We start from the raw sequence: 18638 nt of genomic DNA, 5'->3' as shown, positions 1-18638 counted from the left end.
CATTGAACAGGAATCCTTATTCCTCTCGGTTGAATAGTTATCGTGTTTTAAAAACGTGAGGTGATACGTTGTTTACATCTCACGCGGCCGCCATTACAACTGCACTCGTGACCATGAGGTCACTTCTGATTGGTTACGCTACGAAAAATGCTACGGACCGAACCTATCCTTGAGAAATTCCATAACATTTCTTACTTTACACGGTAGCTTTTTGGTCATGGCGTAAATGTTAAGAAAAATGCTAAGGAAAATGCTTTCGTCTAAAGCGTGAGTTACGCATGGTGCGTGCTAACGAATGAAATGAATGTTTAAAGAAGCAGAGAGGTTTTTGTTGAGTCTTTCGAACTTGAACACCGCTATTCGCCTACTTGGCTGAACGCCATTTCCTTGCACCAGCATGGCACCGGAATACACCTGCACTACACCTAGTGTCAAAGAGTGCAGCGAACTAGACTGACCTAATAAATCTATGTTAAACTGTAGGTCCAGTCCCGCTTAACCTTTCTCAACACAAAGTAGAAAAATAAGAAACTTCGGCTCTGGTGCGGTGCTGTGAAATATAATTTAGGATTCCTTTTCTTCTAAATTAGCAATGGTGTGTAAACTCGCTGTACCCCATGTTTAAAAGGTATGTGATCATGGCGATGTACATATAACGCCAGACTTCAACGAAGCTTAACACATCCTGTGACTCCCTACGTCATGTTTTATTCCCGTCTCGTGCCACAGGAAACTTCGTTCTTTCCCCTTGTAACAGCGGATTCAGCATATCTATGTTGGGAAAGCAAGGAGCTTCATTCCATATACATGCCACTATTTCCCTTAAAGTCTCTCATAGGACTTGTTCCCCAGCTTTGCAGTGTTGCCAGCCAATGTTTTAGAATTGTCCCTACGGATGCAATATTCTCATGCCTGAAGATATATTCACCCATGCAGAAAAAATACTTGCAATTCGTTTCGTTACTTACTGTGCTGTCAATTTCCCTCCAATCCATTTCATAATAATAGTTTGCCACACTTCCAGGCATACGAAAGGGAGAGCTAATGGGGCTACAGCCCCTTCAGAAATTTTGAGAAGATCAAAATTTTCAAATGAAAACAGTCGATTGATTCAATTGTTGCTTTAGGTCCACTTCATGCACAGATAGGCTAATCGGGACTAGGTACACAGTTTAAAGTGGGATCCGATCCACTGCGCAACGTGCCTCCTCCGGGTATCGAACCCGGGAGCCCTTGATTACAAGGCGATGACGTTTCCACTATGTAAAGAACTGGAAATTCCCTTGAAAATGACTAGCAGTGGGAGCGTGGTAGGCAGTTGCCCCCCCCCCAAACTTTTCGCCACTTTTGGCCCCGCACTATGGCCTCTTAATGCTTAGCCTTGTTATAACACCATTAAGCCTTGTTTCCATGACATGAAAAACTCAATATGCTGACCAAGGCAGTAACTTATTTTATTATAAAACATAAACTAAACGTAACGTTTCAACCTTCCAGCAAGGTCTTCTTCAGACTCTGCACCAAGTACAAATGTAACAAGGTACAAAACAGGATGATATATATACACAAACATTACTCCCCTCCAGACTATTAGAAAGTTGTTCTGGAACATTCTAGCAGGTGGCTTTCCCTTGTCAACTGTACTTTCACCTAAAAGGCTGAAGATATTTACTTCCATCTAGAATGTGGTTGGACTCTTTATCCTTCATTCTTCTTCCTTCTTCTCTCCTCTTTATCTCTTGTCCTTTCCACTCTTTCTAACACCTTCTTCCATTCTTTGTTTAACTTCAGTCCCCCATTCCAGTTCATTGTGTCTTCTTCACCACACCACCTGCTAGAATGTTCCAGAACAACTTTCTAATAGTCTGGAGGGGAGTAACGTTTGTGTATATATATCGTCCTGTTTTGTACCTTGTTATATTTGTACTTGGTGCAGAGTCTGAAGAAGACCTTGCTAGAAGGTTGAAACGTTACGTTTAGTTTATGTTTTATAATAAAATAAATTTCTGCCTTGGTCAGCATATTGAGTTTATGTTATCCTTGTCTACGAAGAAACAGTAGTGCCCTTACACCCTCAAGTTTTGACGCCCATCGCCGCTACTGGACCATCGATTACCAATTTTGCCTTTCAACAAGTTTTAAAAGTTTAAAATAGTAATTGCGAAATATTTTATAGTGTATCCATCCCCTACTGCAGCTATGTAAAATAATCCTATACACTATAAAATATGCAACTGTCTTGCCAACACCGTAATTGGTGTAGCGCAACACTTAATCGATGTTGAAGGCCTCCATACGGTGTTGTGTGATGGCAGATGGTGTAAAAGGACACCAGACATGGTGTTAAACAACACCAATTTAGCGTTAACACCAAAAGGGGTGTCCTGTTGCAACCACCTTTGGTGGCCACTCAGTTGAATACTTTTTAGAGCTGTTTGTTCCAGCTTATAAAAAAAGAGAGAAAAACTGCGTACGCTAGTGCTTGTAGGCCCTTCTGTCGTTGACAATAAACACTCGCTTATTTTATTACGGAGCTGAAAGAAAATACAACCAAGAATTGTACCGTCACTGTAGCTTTAAGTTCCAACAATGAAGCAGTGTTGCCAACTTCGCATTGTATGAGGAAAAAGAGATTGAATGGAAAAATGTTCTCACTTAAAGTGCTTAAAGAGAAAAACCAAAACCGGGATAAATTGGCGTCCAGAAAGTATCTTTCGGGACAGGGAATTCATTGTTGAAAACCGGGACAGGACCGGAGTGTCTCTCCATGTGGACAAGTGGTACCGAAACACCGTTTCACCTGGACAAGTACTACTGATTGATTGACTCAGGTTATTTTACGTCGCTTTTCTGTCACTTTTGGCTAATCGCGACGATGAAGATGAGTGATAATATGATGAAATTGGTATCTTTGGCGTCGTAGCGCGTTGTGCCGCCACGGAAATCTGCAAGTCCTTCAAACTACATCACTTTTTAAAACCTGATTTCAGAAGTTACCATTAGCACTAAAACTTACTGCAAAGTATTTCATACTGGTCCCAGCAGTGTAGGTATGTAATGTTAAAATCGTTCTCATAAAATTATTTTTTAGAAAATAGCAATGTATAAAATATGGTGAGAAATTTTCACTGTTTGCAACACTGCGTTTTCTGATAACATGTTTAGATATCTTCATTTTTTATGAAAACCTGAGTCTTCTGTGTGTAAAGCAGGTCGTTGAGCAAGTCTCTGCAATTTCTCCCACGAGGTTATATTTGGGTCGTTCCCCTTGTGGGGGGGAATCTCTCCTTGCATAATATGTGAAGATGTGTTATCAGGGAACAAATATCCACCCTTTGCAGGTTCTTTCCCTTCTCTATATTCTAGAATCCACCCCCTCCCTTCCCCCGACCTCCAGCTCAGAAATTTCAACCCTATTTTTCTCCTGCAGATGTGCCATTGGTGATCATGGTGGCGGGTTGACAGGCTGATGCATCGCGTGTCACTTACTTAGGAATGATAGGACATTAGGGTTGGATGGGATCTTTCAGCGGTATCAAGAATGACGTCAAAGTCTGGCACAAAAGAAGTTGAACTTTTGCATTTTCTAACACTCAAGCCGGCCTCTGTGGCGGAATGGTTAACACAGAGCGCTACGAAGCCAAGAGGTCACGGGTTCGAATCCCGGCATGGGTGTTCCTGCTGAGTGTCCCTTCATCAGTTTCATATTATCATCACTCATCCTCATCTTCGCCATCAGCCAAAAGTAGTAAAATGCGAAGTAAGAAAAACAAATCAATCACTTAGCACATTCAAGTAGTACTATAGCCGCGGTATGGCGTCTGACTGCCACGCGGGAGACCCGGGTTCGGTGCTCGGCGTAGGTCGGGATATTTTTCCTGCCTTGTGATTGGCTCTGGCGTTCACCCAACCCCTTCACCTGGAGAAAAGGTGGCCGAAGTGTGGTGCTGATCACATCATCTCCAAAAATGCCCGGTAACCTGCGGAGGAGCGCACTTTAAACTGTAGGTCCGGTCCCAATTAGCGTGTTTGTGTATAAAGTACACTTAGAAGCTCAAACCAAAATTACGGCCTCTCCGATAGCTCAGTGGTAGCGTTGTTGCCTTGTAATCAAGGGGTCCCGGGTTCGATACCCGGTGGAAGCACATGGCACACTTGTTCGGTTTCCACTTTAAACTGTAGGTCCAGTCCCGATTAGCCTTTCTGTGCATAAAGTGGACAGAAATTAGCCGAGATCGAGAATGTGTGGGGCCCTACCTCCACATCCCCGTATGAACCTTTATTGCTCGGTGCAATGTGCACGGGGAACTTTACCCTACCCTCCTTCAATAAGGTACAGCCTTCCTTCTCCATTGCGAAAATGTCCCAGGAATCTGTGGAGCAAGGAAACGAAAACAAGTCCTCTGCGCAAGTAGTGACTGGTAAGAGCTCGACCAATGGACGCGTGATAGGGGAAGTGAGTGCATGGAGGGAAACACCCGAACTGCTTTGCTCTGCTGACTCGCTTTCTACCCTTCTGTACCGTCATGTGCGGCCTTACTCCACAGTTTCCCGAGAAATGTAGCGCCTGTCCCTTTTCAAAACGTATTCAAAGAAGAACATATCTTCATTACCGTGCTGTTTGAAATCGGTTTCATTGAAGGCTCGCGATGTTCTGGCGCCTGAAACTACAGGATCATCCGTGAACGTATCTTCGTCCTAGTTGCTGACTGCCCTGTACAGCCACCGACAATACAAACAGTGAAATACCTGTTTGCCTGTTAACGCGTAACATGTGTTGCCTAACTTTACGGCGATATCAGCACTTGCTATTGAAAAGTATCTAATGAAGTTGGTTCATCGCCGTAGAATTAGGCAACACACACAACCAGTAGCGGTGATTTGGTGCTAGAACTGGGAGAGGGAATGGATAGTTTGCTTTTTCTTGGTAGACAAGGATTAGTATTAAGAGGCCATAGTTGGCAAGGGGGGGGGCAATAAGTTGGCATCAGTGGCGTATACTGAGTCCAACGTGTGGACTATCTCACTATGTCACGTGTTCTTAGGAAGAAATAAGTTTACTAACTACTAAGAATTTAGGTTGCTAACTCATAGGAAATCTGGTTACCAGCTCATAAGTAATCAAGTTGCCAACTCGTAATAAATCAGGTTGCCAACTCGTAATAAATCAGGTTGCCAACTCGTAATACATCAGGTTGCCAACTCGTAATACATCAGGTTGCCAACTCGTAATACATCAGGTTGCCAACTCGTAAGACATCAGGTTGCCAACTCGTAAGACATCAGGTTGCCAACGCGTAAGACATTAGGTTGCCAACGCGTAAGACGTTAGGTTGCCAACTCTCATGAAATCGGGTTGCCAACTCTCATGAAATCGGGTTGCCAACTCTCATGAAATCGGGTTGCCAACTCTCATGAAATCGGGTTGCCAACTCTCATGAAATCGGGTTGCCAACTCTCATGAAATCGGGTTGCCAACTCTCATGAAATCGGGTTGCCAACTCATAATAAATCAGGTTGCCAACTCATAATAAATCAGGTTGCCAACTCCAGAATCACCACCATCATCATCTCACTGATATGAATAATTTTATTTACAATTTCTGATCGATTTTTCTCCTGTATTTTATTCTCGACGTTTCAGGCTTCGCAGATAGCCGAGCCTAGAATATGCTGTACTGGGGGGAGGGGGGGGGCAACTGCTTTCCGACGGCCCCCTGATCACCGCCACTGCACATAATACTTTTCTGGGAAGCAGAAATTTCACCATTTGTATTGCCAGTGAGGTCTGGAAACATCCTAACTTCAGATGTAGGAAGCTTTCAGATCGAAGCAACAAGGCACACATATCGCTTCATTTGCTTTCATTTTGATTTATCGTCGCTTTGCTTTTGGCTAATCGCGACGATGCCGATGAGTAATGTTATGAAATTAACGAAGGGACACTCACTCACAAAAGAAACCCACGAATAGAACGGGATTCGAACCCAGCACCTCTGGCGTCGTTGCGTGCTGTGTTAAATCACTCCTCCATATAGGTCGGCAAATATCGCTTGGGAACGAGCCAATCAACGGGAACGTTTCATACCGTATCGGCAAGACGTATCCTTCGTTCGATTGGTGATCCGTCCAATTGGATTGGCGAAGTGGTTAGCACATCGTGCTACGACGCCAGGGGTCCCAGGTTCGAATCCCGGCCTGGGCATGGATGTTTACGAGTGTTCATCAATTTCATCACGTCATCACTCATCCCCGTCTTCGCAAATTAGTGGCACAAAAAGCGAAGTAGAATAAATCAGTCAGTCGATTGGTGAAATCCTCAAACGACACATGTCGCCTCGGTGTGAAATCTCCCATACAGGGTAGAGAAATGGAGAGATTGAGATTTCAAACTCTCCGAACTGTTGAAGAATCTTTAAAAACTTGTGCCACGAACGAGAGAGCGACACATGTACTTTATGTGTGCAGGGCGTGGTTCACTATGCCCCCCTTCCCTTGTGCGTCATCTCCTACTGGCATAGACACGTTTCAGGAAAACCCATACAAGCTTGTCGTAAGTAGAACGACCCTTTTTCAATGCAAGGACGGTGTTCCTCTGTTTCTCCTGCTAGACTGAATCTTTTCTCGAGCCAAGTGCTACACGTTGTTTCTTTGTTGCGCGTCCCATTGTTGCTTTGACGTAACAATTCGTTTCTGAGATAAGACACTTAACATCCCACTATTATTCTGTTGGAACAAACAGTGCTCTTTGTTGTACACGCTTCTTGATTGTTGGTAACCAAGGACCACTGGATGTCCTTCTGTCTGCGTTGTGAAAGAACTCTTTCACCATTGTATATCTTCATTTTACTCTGTGTTTCAGCGTTCGTGCTTTCAACGTTAGTCTGGTTTTCATTTGCATTTCTTTATCTTCTTGTGTGTGTGTGTGTGGTTATCAGAGCCCGCTACGAATACAAGGGTCTCGGAATCGAATCCCGACCTGTGCATGGTTATTCTTTGCCCCTTCATCAATTTCATCATATCATCAATCATCGTCATCGTCGCGATTAGCCAAAAGTGGCAGAAATGCGACGCGAAATAACTGTACTGTCTGTGAGTCCAGACGCCGAGCCTCGCTAGCTTGCAAGAATGTAGGGTGTACTATGTGGAAGGGAGGTTGACAACTAAATACTTTCGGCGAAGTCGAGAATCAAGTCGGCTGTAGGGAACTTTCCTTGGGTCCAAGGAGGAAAAGTCCAAATCCAGCAGGAAATTATGAAATAATGCATAGGTATGATTAAAAGTTAATTCTGAAAAGTTCCTCAAATTGTTGAGAAATTTCAATAACAGTGTGTGAGAAGTGTGTAAATTAGTTTCCATGAAGCATTCCAGGTGGCAGCACAATCTCAAAAGCGTGTAAGTTCTACCAGAAGTGAGTAAGCCACGTTCATAGTACGTATTGTAACCCATAAATGACAAGAAAACAAATAGAAATATAAAAACAAATAGAAAAATAAAAGGGGACCCGAAATGACGTACCCTGTCAGGCCTTCAGATTTTAAAATCTCGTAAACCATTAAAAAAGAAAATGTGGTAAGGAATCATGTCTACAGTAACACCCAGTTGAGATTATACGTTTCAATTGTAAATCATTTATACTAACATCCAGAGAACTATTAAAATTCTGCCCCTGAATTCGCGACGGAAAGTTTCATCCCTTAAAAGTACCCTTTACTCAAGTTTCCTCTTGATTTTGTCTTTACACGAACTTTGAATCACGTTCGTTCATGAAGGTCATCTCTTCTTCTTTTCTCCAATCTTCTTCGCAGTTACATTTTGAGAGCCATAACTCGGCTGCTGCAATCAGGGTCCTTGGCGCTGGGAGTCCTTGTCGATAAGGGCGGGTTTCTAATTGGAGGAGGGGCCCTGAGGAGGAACTACCTCTCCAATTTGGCTCCTGGCCCCTTGCCCATCTTCCAGGACGGAGCTCGGTTCCCGGTATGGCCACTAAGACACGGCGACGTAGGGATCTTGCTCAGTGGTGTCGCAATGAAATTTTGGTTTGATGCGTTCAAGGGTGGTGAAGCATTTTCTGGTGTGCTCTTATTTCCTCTTCTAGTTCTCCATTTCTTCATACATATGTTTTCCAGCTGATTCTCAATCTCTTTTTTTTTCTTCTATTGATTCTCCATTTCTTTGTCTTAGTTTTTCTTTTTATTCTTCATCTCTTTGTATTTTTTCCTGCTTCTTCTACTGATCCTCCATCTCTTTCCGTCTTTATTTTTCTGTATCACCATCTCTTTCTATATTTCTTCTTGTTCTCCATCTCTTTCTATATTTCTTCTTTTTGTTCTCCATCTCTTTCTATATTTCTTCTTCTTGTTCTTAATCTCCTTCTATATTTCATCTTCCTGTTCTCCATCTCTTTCTATATTTCTTCTTCTTGTTCTCCATCTCTTTCTATATTTCTTCTTGTTCTCCATCTCTTTCTATATTTCTTCTTCTTGTTCTCCATCTCTTTCTATATTTCTTCTTCTTGTTCTTAATCTCCTTCTATATTTCCTCTTCTTGTTCTCCATCTCTTTCTATATTTCTTCTTGTTCTCCATCTCTTTCTATATTTCTTCTTCTTGTTCTCCATCTCTTTCTATATTTCTTCTTCTTGTTCTCCATCTCTTTCTATATTTCTTCTTCTTGTTCTCCATCTCTTTCTATATTTCTTGTTCTTGTTCTCCATCTCTTTCTATATTTCTTCTTCTTGTTCTTAATCTCTTTCTATATTTCTTCTTCTTGTTCTTAATCTCTTTCTATATTTCTTCTTCTTGTTCTTAATCTCCTTCTATATTTCCTCTTCTTGTTCTCCATCTCTTGGTATATTTCTTCTTCTTGTTCTCCATCTCTTTCTATATTTCTTCTTCTTGTTCTCCATCTCTTTCTATATTTCTTCTTCTTGTTCTCCATCTCTTTCTATATTTCTTCTTCTTGTTCTCCATCTCTTTCTATATTTCTTCTTCTTGTTCTCCATCTCTTTCTATATTTCTTCTTCTTGTTCTTAATCTCATTCTATATTTCTTCTTCTTGTTCTGAATCTCTTTCTATATCTCTTCTTCTTGTTCTGAATCTCTTTCTATATTTCTTCTTCTTGTTCTCCATCTCTTTCTATATTTCTTCTTCTTGTTCTCCGTCTCATTCTATATTTCTTCTTCTTGTTCTCCATCTCTTTCTATATTTCTTCTTGTTCTCCGTCTCTTTCTATATTTCTTCTTGTTCTCCATCTTTTTCTCTACCTTTATCTTTCTCATTCTCTTTGTCTGTTTCTTCTTCTGTTTCATGACTTCTTTCTATATTTCTTCTTATTTTCCATCTGTTGGTATTTCATTTTTTCTGAGTCTCCATCACCTTCTATATTTCTACTTACCCCCCATCTTTTTGTCTTCCTTCGTTTGGCTCCTCGCCTCTTTCTCCTGGTTTTCTAGCCCTTTCAATCAACTTCTTTATTTCTACCCCTCATTATTTCCTCTCTCTCTCTCTCTCTCTCTCTCTCTCTCTCTCTCTCTCTCTCTCTCTCTCTCTCTCTCTCTCTCTCTCTCTCTCTCTCTCTCTCTCTGTCATTACCTCTTTGTGCCCACCCGCTGGCCACGCCCAGCTAGCAGCGGAACAATGAATACACATGATTTTTTTTTCTACTAATATGAATGTATATGTATACTTTATATTCTTTTATGTTTTATTGTATTGATTAATGCCTTTATTATTATTAATGTTGGTGTTGATATATGTCCTGTATAAAAATCCACACTTGTCTCGGGAATCTCTGGAGCAAGCGAACGAAAACAAGTCCTCTGCGCAAGAAGTGACTCGAGAGAGCTCGACCATTGAACGCGTGAGAAGGGAAGTGAGTGCATGGAGGGGAAAATGCGGCTGCAACTATCAGCCGTTCGCCCACTCGCTTTCTCCCCTTCTCTTTGCTCCACAGATTCCCGATACAGAGTGTAGATCCAGTCCTTCCGCGAAGTACAAGTTTACTTGGCGCACTGCTTGTTGGAAACTATAGCTCCAGCTATTTTGTCCGGACAGTAATTCGAGAAGTGCTTTTGTCATTCAAGCCCTCAATCCCCTCGACTGCCTTTTTCGCAGTTGTGCTTTTGGAATAAGAAGCTAAGACAAAAGAAAATAGCCGAAGGGAAGGGGGAGGGGAGGAAACGTAACGTTGCCGTTTGCAACTTGACTCTTAAAGACTACCGAGAGGAATTTGTTCTTCCAAATCACGAACGAGAGCCAGGGATTGTCGCTGGAGGGCGTGGTCTTTTGCTTGTCCGCAATGCGTGTTGCTCCCGCCGTGTGGCTTTCTTCCCGAAATCTTCAGATCCTTTCAAGAATGTAAACAGCCAAGGACTACCAGCCAGTGTTGCCAACCCGAGGGAAATATCTCTAGACGCTGGAAAATGGATTGAAAAAATGGAAAAATGTAATTTTTATTAGGGATTACCAAATCTGGATAATTTTCTATCCGGATATAGGTTTTTACGTTATCCGCATTATCTGAATTGTGTGCTTACTGAAATCCAATGGTGTAAGGCTCACTACAGGGAAACTCGCGGAACCGAAGCGGGAATTTCCATGCCAGAAGTATGCAGGTTATCTTGAAGGTTAACGCCCATTCAGACGCCGGAAACGCTTCTGTTGCCGCGTTTTTATGCGTCTCAGTGGGCGTGAAGCTGTATGCGGATATTTAGATTATCCGGATATCAGGATTATCCGAATTATCCTGATATCAGGATTATCCAACTTTCCGGATATCAATATTATCGAAATTATCCCGATATCAGGATTATCCAAATTATTGTCCGAATTATCCGGACATCAGGATTATACGAATTACCCTTATATCAGGATTATACGAATTACCCGGATATCAGGATTAACCGGATATCAGGATTATCCAAATTTCCGGATATCAGGATTATCCGTTGCATCGAAAACGGATATCGGATAATTTGAAATCCGGATTGAACGGTACAACAGGGAAACACTTTATTTCATTGGGGTAGGTTTTCCAATATTTTTGTCGGGGTGTTAGAGGGTGTCATATTGATCGATTTTACTTCGCTTTTCTGCCACTTTTGTCTAATCGCGACGATGAGGATGATGGGTGATAGATGGAATCCAGGTCTAGGCGCCAGATCCTCGTTAGTCTGCAACATGCGAGAGAGGTTGACATTTGGGTGCCTTCAGAGAAGAACACCCTGGGGTGTAAGGGGTGGCTTTTCCTTAAAACACTCAAATGTCAACCTCACTTTCACGTAACACACCCTCGACTACGTTTTGCTGACTAACGAGACTTTGTGGGGCGTGTGTGCTGTTTGTATGTGTTTATGATTATCCTTTCATCAGTTTTATCTCATCACCAATCCTCCTCGTCGTTGCGATTAGCCAGAAGTGGCAGAAAAGCGACCTGAAAATTCCCAACTCAATCATTTTCTACCACCATTGCAAAATAATTTTTAGTCCGGAAAGCTACTTGGAGCTACACTCGTAGGCACGAAATTAGGCGGCTTGCAAATATGCGATGTTGCCACGTCGGTTTCCGCATACCTGTTAACAACTTGATTAGTTTAGGAATTTTACGACAATGCAGCGTAGCACCTATTTCTCATATAAAGTGGTAACATTGATTGATTTTTTTGGGCTTATTTTGCTTCTCTTCTCTGTCACTTTTGGCTAATCGCGAAGATGAACACGAGTAATTCAGTCAGTTGAAAGCAAGTTTCTGGCTTCAGTCTCGAAAGCCAGAAAACGGCGGCGATGGGACTCGATTCTCTAACTTCACGTCACTTTGAAAATCTGCTTGCATAGTTTTTAGCGCTCAAAGGACTGTTTAATAGATAATGATGTATCATTCCTTACATATCTTGCCGATAGATGGCAGTGTAAGATTATATGTACTTCCTCACTGGTAACGTGAATTACTGGGCGTCATTAATGTAGTACTGTACATGCACTAATACGTTGTAATTAAGTACTGCAATAATTAACAAGGAATATTTTTTTGCGAATGTCCCTTCATGAATTTCATTATATCATCACCAGGGTGCGGATTCTGGCTTGTTTGCCTTTTTCATTCTTTTGCGGTACAACATAGGCTTTAATGGTTTAAATACATTTCATGGTGTTTGTAGTCCGAAAATGTATTTTTGTAGGTAGTGCCTACAAATACCTACTTTGATGGTTAGCGCCTACTTTTCTTATATTTGCCGTTTTTGCTTACTTCAGCTTTTTTTACTCGCCTTTGGCTTTCGCTACATTAAAGAAGGTAATCCTTTCTTGATGTTGAACTGACTGAAAACTGGTATTCGCTGGATTTGGTAACCGAACAATTGCGATGAACACAATGAGAAGTGAAAGGGACAATTGCGATGACATTTTAAATCTTCTATCAAATTGAAGGGTGACTTAATACCCCGTACAATACTTCTTACAAGAGAATTATGAGAAATATTGTTATTTTCGGCTGGGAATTTGGTTCAGTCAAGTTTTTGAACTTGGGCTAGAGCCAACAGACCACCTTTTGAAGTGACCCGTTTTCCCATATGTGCGAATACACTTTCCAACTCTCTCGTCGATTTTTATGTCACGCTTCTGCCTTTTCTGACCTTCTAGATTAAGTTCCATCCGCATGTACTTGATTTGGTGTCTTCTGCTTGAAACGTCCTGTTCGAGGGAGAAGAGAAGAGGACCAATAGCTTCGTTAGCGAAGTGTTTCAAGTCTACCCATAATGCTAACCTTTTCTCCAGCGGTGGCATGAGACTCCATTTTACTCAGGGTTCGGGTGTATGTTGCACTTAGTGGGCTATGCCGTAGTTGACCAGTTAAGTTCATTGACAACTCAAAATTAACTAAAACATATAAAGGTTTATTTCATCACAAACTTAAGCAAGAAAGGAACTTAGACCCTTTTACAGTAGTTTTATACATCCAACTTATAGTTTCACAGATACAGATATATATTCATATTTGGGCCTCTCTATATAATTACGGCCTTTTGTAGTTGAACTATAAAAACTTTTAACCCTTAAAGAAACCCATACAACTTTGTATATGATACCTAGTACTCTTTGAGTTGGTGTTTTAAGTCCACTTTATGCACAGTAAGGCTAATCGGGACTGGACCTACAGTTTAAAGTGGGATCCGAACCACTTGTGCCTCCACCGGGTATCGAACCCGGGACCCCTTGATTATAAGGCAATGACGCTACCACTGCGCCATGGGGGAGGCCCACCTAGTACTCTTGTTAGAAAACAATCACAAAGGGTTTATAAACAAAGCATCTAAAAGAGAGAGATTAATGTAACCTTGGAAACGGCTTTTTGTTTACATGTAGGAGTAACAGGCCAAAAACTAAGCAATAGATTCTAAGAAGCGAATTTCCCAGCATCGAGGAGACGGGGTTTCGCTGTTACCATCCCCAACGTCGAGATGACGGGGTTTTATGAAAGGAAAAAGTATCTAAATATCTCTCGCCCGAAAGCGGAGTGGGTCCTCTCACACTAAAGTGGAGTAAATTTCTCTCACCAGAAGGTGGAGTGGGATATCTATTTCTCTCTCCTGTTAGGAGGAGTTTACCTCTTGCCCGTAGGCAGAGCCCTACTTCTCTCGTCCGCAGACGGAGTCAAACTGCCATGCTAGCCCCGCTCTCGCCTATATATTGGGTCGGCGACGCTAGCGTAAGCAAGTGGAAGAAATATAAACTATTAAAAGTATATTCTTACATTAAATATTAAGTTAGTTTACCAAATTAGAGGTGTAACCTGTTTTTAAATTGATACATTTCTTATTACATATTTTTATCAGAAAGGTCACTAAAATAGAGGTGCGACTCGTACAAATTGTGACGAGACGGGTTCGTTACATGCTTGGCTCTTGAGGCAGGCCAGAACTTCATGAAGTTTTGGATGCGGTCTTCCAAGCCACCATTTATTTTGTTGTTCCAACCTTCTGCAGCATTATTAGTTCTGTGGTGCCTTTGGTTAGGGTAGGTTAGCCTTTACTCTTCCGATGATACCGTATGGTATCATCAGAGTAAGGTCGTACTGCCCCGATGATACCATATGGTATCATGGTGCTGATTACGAAATGGATGTGCTTTTTGGACCTTCATACTCCTATGTTTGTGTGGAAACTCTGACACAGGTCTGGAGCAAGCCTGGGAAATTCACATTGATGACCAACCTCCCATTCTCTCCCCTCCCCCCCCTCCATGCCACATATCCGAACCGAGTTTCACATTTTGACTCATTATTCAACTTGTATGGCACCCAGAAACATGAAACAGGTGTCATTCTCTTTGGAAACGTTTATTCTTTCAAAAGAATACTAAAGTTTGCGCCTTCTTCCCAAAATAGCGGGAGAAGAAGGGCTAAACTCCTATTTTTTGTTTGTTTTTTTCCACTGAAATTCGGGGTCACGCCCCCCAAACCTCCCTCTCAGTTCGGCGTTCTGAATTGTACACAGTTGCATGCGCTGATGTTTTAGCTGCAAAACAGAACACCTTATCCGAAGTAGATTGCTCCCATAGTGCCCGAGTTATAACAATTTTCCTCCAAAAATGCAAATTACTTATTTTCGTAAAAATAAAAATAAAAAAAATCACATTCTGGCTTATTATTCAACTTGTATGGCACCCAAGAACATGAAACATGTTTCATTCTCTTGAGAAATGTCCATTCTTGGAAAATAATACTAAAGTTCGCGCCCTCTCGCCAAAATAGCGGGGAAAGAAGGGGCAAACTTCAGATTTTTATGTTTTTTATATTGAAATTCGGAGTCGTTACCCCCCTCCCAAAGCCCCCCCTTCCTAGGTCCGGCGTTCTGAATTGTACACGGTTGCATGCTCTGATGTTTTAGCTGCAAAACAAAACTTATCCGAAGTAGATTGCTCCCATAGTGCCCGAGTTATAACAATTTTCCTCCGAAGAGCGTTCGAATTTAAAATTCCCGCCGAGAAGCCCGGGCGAGAACGGGAGTACTTTCGTAAACCTGCTCGGGAGCCTAAAGGTTAGGTCCTAATCGTCGCAATTGTCCATGATTTTGGCTTCATCGCAATTGTCCGCCATCGCAATTGTCCTAGATCCGCTGGATTTGAGGGTCGGAAGGGATGTGAAATCTTTGGAAATTCCAAATGCCACTTAATCAGGACAAGCAAACTAGAGAAAAGCGCGCCAACCCACCGACCTGAAAGCTTGTAGTCTTCAATCAATCTGTACTCATTCGCTTTGTTGTGCGTGTGGAAGGAAGTAAGGTGATTGGCTATCTATCTAGATCAGTGCTCAAACTGAGGTGGGATGACGGAAATGGTATCCCCCACAGCTAACACAGTTTATGTATAAACCAGGGGTTTCCAAAGTTTTTCGTTTCACGGCACCCTTAGTGTTTCAAGATTTTCCCGTGGCGGCGCCCAAGTCAGAATGTAGGCCTATCTAACACTTGCAATGCTCAGTTAGTGTGGTAAGGTTGCTTGCGTTAAGTTAAAAAATAACCACACATTTAGAATTCAGAAACATTTTATGTAAAGTACTAAATAAGCACATATTTGGAACAAGCACATCATTTCAGCGGACCACACGTTTGGAACCACTGGCATAAACTGTGATGATAAATTGTAATGCTAATACAGTATAACTGTGTGCATTGGAATAAGAAAAATGAAATAAGTTAATGTCTATTTTAATTTTATAGTGCCTTTTAAAGTGCCTATTTTCATTCATTTTCGTGCCTATTTGCCTGCCTACACCAGAAGTTTTAGTGCCTATAAATCCGCACCCTAATCATCACTCATCCTCATCTTCACGATTATCCAAGAGGCAGAAGAGCGAAGTAACATAAACCAAATGAATCGACAATCTATCTCGCGCGTTACTTCTTCTGGGTATCATGAAACATCTAGGAGTCAATCCATATGAAATCAACACAGCCCAAAACCTGACCATCTCCGATTTTCATGAAATTTGGGAGAGTTGAAACTATGAATGGAACTTAGTAACTATGAAAATTTTTAGTTTCGTACGTCTTGTAATTGTTAAATTATTCAAGGTGAAAGTTAACATAAATTGCCCTTTTTGAGCCCGCTTAGCTATACTAAATGTGCTGTAATTCCGCCCTTATTTCGCCTAGGAAGCTCAAATAAAGCGTATTGTACAGGGAATTAAACAAGCTTTCCAGTGATATATAACAAGCCTACCTTTGGATAAAAATATAATTTTGTCACTTGACCTTAACTTCTAACCTTGAATATCTCAAAACATGTCATCACCAAAAATCGTGAAAAAAATGTATTTGGTCCCTCATGCCATACTCTAAAACATATCAAAAAATCATTGTGGGACTGCAATGGGATCAAAAGATACAAAATAATATGTGTAACTGTGTGACTGATAAAAGTCCCATTATATGAACTATGACGAGTCCAATGTTTTTTAACACCCCTACAAAATGTAAAGGAGTTATCCTGGGTATAATTGGTCATGAAAGAAATAGTTGCAGCACATTTAGTATAGCTAAGCGGGCTCAAAAAGGGCAATTTATGCTAACTTTGACCTTGAATAATTTAACAATTACAAGACGCACGAAAGTAAAAATTTTCATAGTTACTAAGTTCCATTCATAGTTTCAACTCTCCCAAATTTCATGAAAATCGGAGATGGTCAGGTTGGAAAATTGCATATATCTGTGTTGATTTGGCATGGAATGACTCCTAGTTGATTTAGCACGGTTAGTTGTGTTTTTATTGATGAACTTGTTTTCGACATATTTTGTTAAATATGATAGAGCGAAAACATTGAGTTATACGACACTGTTTTAAGATATTTTCGTGAGAATTTTCGCTAAACTGTCAGAAGGTACTGTAAGGACAACGTGTTGTCACGGTATCTAGTGACATGTGAAACGCAGTTCGATATAAATTATTTTTTTGTTTATTGATTCATTTTGTGCACAAACATGAAAGTGTGAGGTTTGATTTTATTTTGTGAATAAACTTGTATCCGAGCCAGACGTCGGGAGTTGGAGCCGGGTCTTTCCTGAGTGACAGCCGCCGCTTAGAACATGACATATTTGCACCAACGCGAAGATAAGGAAAGATTATTTTCGCCGCTACCGGGCTCGAGTCGCAGCAGGCGTTCGAACCCATGTTCACGGATGACCAGGAAAACCAGCTTGAGCCCAAGCCTGCAAGGATCGACGACGCGCACTTGACCGCGTTTCAAGACAATGGAGAGAGGTCATTTCCATCCCTCTGAAACAGAAGCCAAGCCACTAGAGCGTCCTTTTCAACGGAAGAATTCGAATCTCTTATATATAGGCAGTACTATGATTCCAGACACAGTTTTTACCCGGATTTCACAGAGAGAGTATCTCCGCGCTACACTCTCGCGTGATCATTGTTTTGTGTCCGTGGACTTTGTTTCCTTACGTACCGTGAGCGAATCGCAGATAGAGAGGTACCAGTGTGCGCCTTATTTTGGTGAAGATTACGCGGTGATTTGTTTTTTGCCAAGCGTTAACTACATAATCATGGGCGGCTAAAGGAGATTGAGAAGGGAGTCTGTCGACTTCCTGACCCCGCAACGATGCATCGCCATCTTCCGATGAAGCCAGTCAGCCAACGCCAAAGACGACACCAAAGCCAAACACTGCCCAAAGCCCAAACGACGTTTTCAGAACGACGCCGATCGAAGCCCGTCACCAGAGAGAGAGATTGAAGGACGACTCCAGAACGACGCCGATCGAAGCCAGAGGGAGAGATTGAAGGACGACTTCAGAACGACGCTTCCAGAACGACGCCGAATCGAAGCCCGTCACCAGAGAGATTCCGAACCGGCGCGTGACCACGTACATCCGACGCTAGTGGCAAGAGGAACGCCCGAAGTACTAAGGAGGTGCAAGTACACCAGATCGTCGCAATTATTCTTCGTCGCGATCGACCTCGGAGGACAATTTCGCCACAAAGGAACCGTGTGCAAGTCCCGCGTCCAGGAGAGATGAAGGACCACGCCATGTAGCAGAGTCTGGTACAGTATACTTCAGAGGGTCTCATGTCAATGTAAACGTGCGTCGTCAGTATCAACACCGTACAGTTAACGCCGAAGTCTCACTTATTCGCAAAGTTACTCAGGAAAAACCTAAACCTAATCCCCGCGTCTGATAATTTTTGGTATTGTTATAAAAAAGAGTTATTTCATGTTCAGATGTGCTAATTTAATTGTCTGCATTCAGGGCTAGAAGCTCCATTTCATTTCTTTAATATTTAGTATAAGTTGTCAAAGTGTGCTCCATTTCTTGTGTAACCGACCGCCCCGTCGCGCCATTTAACTTGTCAATAGTTGACTGATGAGTCCTTTTTAATTGTGGAAAGCGTAGTTGTTTTTATTGCAAGGTCGTGTGCGTGAAGTAGTATTATTTGTTGCATAGTGGTTTTTGATGTAATTTTTGCTCGCGCCGACGATTGATTTGTGTATTCCGGCAGCTGGAGCCAATTAAGTTTTTGCATCACTATGTAATTGAGTAGTTGTTCTCATTGGACGAGAGAGGCTTGTGTGTAATACCCCCGTCCGAGAAACTTGTATAATGTCGTGCTTACGACTGGGTGCAAACGTTCATTCGA

At 41.9% G+C, this 18638-nt stretch overlaps 1 protein-coding gene and 1 non-coding gene across 6 annotated transcripts in view; one reads left to right on the top strand and one right to left on the bottom strand.

Annotated features, from left to right (window-relative positions):
• Positions 1 to 18638, top strand: part of Pde11 (Phosphodiesterase 11) — a 492115-nt gene that overhangs the window by 354710 nt on the left and 118767 nt on the right. The window lies entirely within an intron of this gene.
• Positions 13181 to 13255, bottom strand: TRNAI-UAU (transfer RNA isoleucine (anticodon UAU)). Its single transcript has one exon. It is a non-coding gene; the product is annotated as a tRNA-Ile (tRNA).

Source organism: Lepisma saccharinum, chromosome 20, assembly GCF_977018435.1.
Source record: "Lepisma saccharinum chromosome 20, izLepSacc3.1, whole genome shotgun sequence".
Taxonomy (NCBI): Eukaryota; Metazoa; Arthropoda; class Insecta; order Zygentoma; family Lepismatidae; genus Lepisma; species Lepisma saccharinum.
The sequence above is the reverse complement of the archived record's forward strand: the minus strand, read 5'-3'. Positions and strand labels throughout refer to the sequence as shown.